Genomic DNA, 3,171 nt, shown 5'->3' with positions numbered 1-3,171 from the left:
TATGGGGGACGCAGTTCAGCTGAAGGTGGGAACAGCCGTTGAGGTGCTAGGTCTCGTGGCCATGAGACTGTCGGGGTTGGGGTTTTCAAAAAGAGTACCATTAATCCACCCAATAGTCTTTTGACTTTGTGACAAAAACAACTGCATGGGGCTACAATGCAATTTATGAAGGAAGTCATTCAATAACATTTACCAACTGCCAATCCGTACTCTCCTAGGATGTGGGAGGAACACTGGTGTTTCTCATCTTTGGCTATACTTAAGAGTCACACGAGGGCATGGCAGTTCATCAAAAAGCATAAACCTACACTAAAATTGGGCCAATACAGAGAAAATGAACATGGCCCCTGAGCAAGGATTGCCGCAGATTTGTGAAGCGTTTTGTATTTTTCTTTTGCATCTGTGTGAGATGATGGATGTTGACTAAACTGCTTGTGCTAATCATTCGATATATGTCAGATCATCATGCTGTACACCCTAAACTGATACAGTGCTGTGCGTCAATTATATCAAAATGAAATCGGAAAAAAGTTAGACCTACCATTACCTCATGATCCAGCACACCCACTTCTGGGTCTCTAGCCAAAAGAATGGAAAGCAGGACTCAAACAGATTCATAGGCTCATTATTCACAGTAGCCAAAAGGCGGACAGTCCAAATGTCCATTAACAAATGCATTGATAAACAAAATGTGGTATTTACAGGCAGTACAATATTATTCAGCCTTGGAAAGGTAGGAAATTCTGACACACGTTACAACACGGATGAAGTTAGAAAGCATGACGCGTGAGCGAAATAAACCAGTCACAAAAGGATAAATACTGCATGATTCTAACTATACGAGGTACCTAAAAGAGACAAATTCACAGAGACAGAGGGTAGAATAGAGGTTACTAGGGCTTGCGGGGGAGAAGGGAATGGGGAGTCATTGTTTGATGGATACACTTTTTTGTTTGGGGCAGTGAGAAAGTTCTGGAAATAGACCATGACAACAGTTGCGCAACATTGTCAAAGGACTTAATGCCGCTGAGTTGTATGCTTAAAAATGGCGAAAATAGTAAATCTTACGTTGTACATGGTTTACTACGTACACACAAAAAGAGTCACCCGAGGAACCTTAGAGACATGCTGACACCCGGCTGTAGTCCTCAGAGACTCTAATTTTAATTGGTCTCAGGTGGGGCAGCAGTAGGTTTTCATATCCCTCAAGTTATTTTAATGTACAGTCAGGCTTAAGAAGGGAGGCTTAATCTCCAGGGCAGTGAGGCTCAGCCTTGACTACACATTAGAACTATTTGGGGAGTTTTACAGTACTCTGATGTCTGGGTGTTAACACCCAGGATTCTTATTTAATTGGCTTGGGGATGCTGCCTGGTCCCTGAGATTCTTTCTGAATTCTGCCTCTGATTCTAATATGCAAGCTAAGGTGAGAATCTTTGCTCTGGGCACACCCCACAATCTCTGCCTTTCGTCCCACCTTTAGAGAACAAGTATTTCTGTTTGTCAATGATGCAATCGAGGGCATAGTGCAAGATGGACTTCTGATGACAGACAAGGGGCCAAAGGCCACTTGGATTCTTTCTCTCTAGTTCCACAGAGTCAGAATATTAAAAGTGGGAGAAGCAAAGACCAGTAGAGGGCCCAGGAGAAAGGGGTCCATCCAGTAGGCTCACTCTTACAAGAGAAAGGCTCTTTACTCTTCCTGTAGACGTCTGGCTCCTACCATGGACAGTGCTCCCTGCCCTGTCCCCTGTCCCCCTTTGAGTTCCCCTTCCTCCCCAGGAGGGGCTCAGAGCTGACCTGCTCAGCCAGGGTCCCAAAGAACCAGGGCCGTTGAGAGTACCTCAATCAAGGGACCATACTGCTGGTGCAGGAAAAATTGGCCAGCTTACCTCAAAAGAACATCGAGATGGTAGGCACACACTATCCTCTGAGTGATCCTGACTTAACCCTCAGCCAATCTTTTGTCACTTTTCTCTTCCTTACTGTTTGTATTTCTGTTCTATACAAATGCTGGCTCACTCTGCTTATTAGGTCCTGTTGTATCCTGCTATTTTGTTTGCGAATGCCTGACTCCGACCCTTGGTCCTTGGAACCAAGGCCAACTAGACCAGGGGTGGGATGGGGATTTAGTCATGAAGCCGAAAGGCAATGTGGGATGAGGGTGACACCTAAAGACAGGAAGTGCGGAGAGAGCAGACGGGGCCAATCTGCTCTAGGCCTCACTGCAAAGTAGTGGTTCCCTATTAGTCTGTGTCATTTCATCAACACAGAATCCCGCCATAAGGATTTTGGCGTCCCTCACTCAGTGGTGGTAAGGGCCTTTAAGGTCCCATGTATAACATTCCCCTCTTCCATTTATGTGGCCCTTGGGAACCAACCAGACATTGACTGGCAAGGGGACCTGGAGTTTCAGATCCTGGCTATCCCTTCAGACACAGCTGTGAAGGGAAACAAAATATAAAACAGAATCTGTGTTTCCTAGGAATTTACGGTCTTGTTGGAGAGATAAATTATATAAACACGAGAAAGTAGCAAGGCAAAGTTTTTGTTTCTGAGAGAGGGGGAGAGAGAGCGAGAGCGAGCGAGCATGAGTGGGGGAGAGGGGCAGAGAGAGAAAAGGAGAAAGAGAATCCCAAGCAAGCTCCAGGCTCGGTGCAGAGCCCAATGCAGGGCTTGTTCCCATGACCCTGGGATCATGACCTGAGCTGAAGTCAAGTGTTGGACGCTCAACTGACTGAGCCACCCAGGAGTCCTCAAAGAAAGGTTTTGGATCTTAGGATTTCTGTATTGTCAGCGTATTACAGCTAAATAGTTTTCCAGGGACTTATCAAAGACCTAGAGATGGGCCAGGAAGAAAGAGAAATAAACTAGGATTAGGAATGGTGGGCCCAGAGAGTTAAACGAATCTGAGCAATGGAGGCATGATCATTTCCTGGATACCAATGGTATGATTGATACATTTTTAAAAATGTGGCAGCCACGACCACTCCTACCTAGTTAATGACATTAACCCCTGCATGTGAACCCCCTTAGGTAGAAAGGAGGTTAACTGCATTTGCCTCCAGAGGTGACCTGTTCTGTCTTCTGGGGTGACTGATGGAGGACCTTAGCAGACTTTCCCAAAGATGAGTGATGGATTCAAAGTTCCTGATGGCTTTGAGTTTGGGA

At 45.7% G+C, this 3,171-nt stretch overlaps 1 non-coding gene across 1 annotated transcript; it reads left to right on the top strand.

Annotated features, from left to right (window-relative positions):
* The first annotated feature begins 284 nt into the window (after positions 1-284).
* LOC112868480 (U6 spliceosomal RNA) lies at positions 285-391 on the top strand. Its single transcript, XR_003224303.1, has one exon. It is a non-coding gene; the product is annotated as a U6 spliceosomal RNA (small nuclear RNA).
* The last annotated feature ends 2,780 nt before the right edge of the window (positions 392-3,171 follow it).

Source organism: Puma concolor, chromosome D3 (genome assembly GCF_028749965.1).
Source record: "Puma concolor isolate L17-30 chromosome D3, mPumCon1.1.hap2, whole genome shotgun sequence".
In the NCBI taxonomy this organism is placed as follows: Eukaryota; Metazoa; Chordata; class Mammalia; order Carnivora; family Felidae; genus Puma; species Puma concolor.
This window is presented reverse-complemented; position numbering and strand designations above follow the sequence as displayed.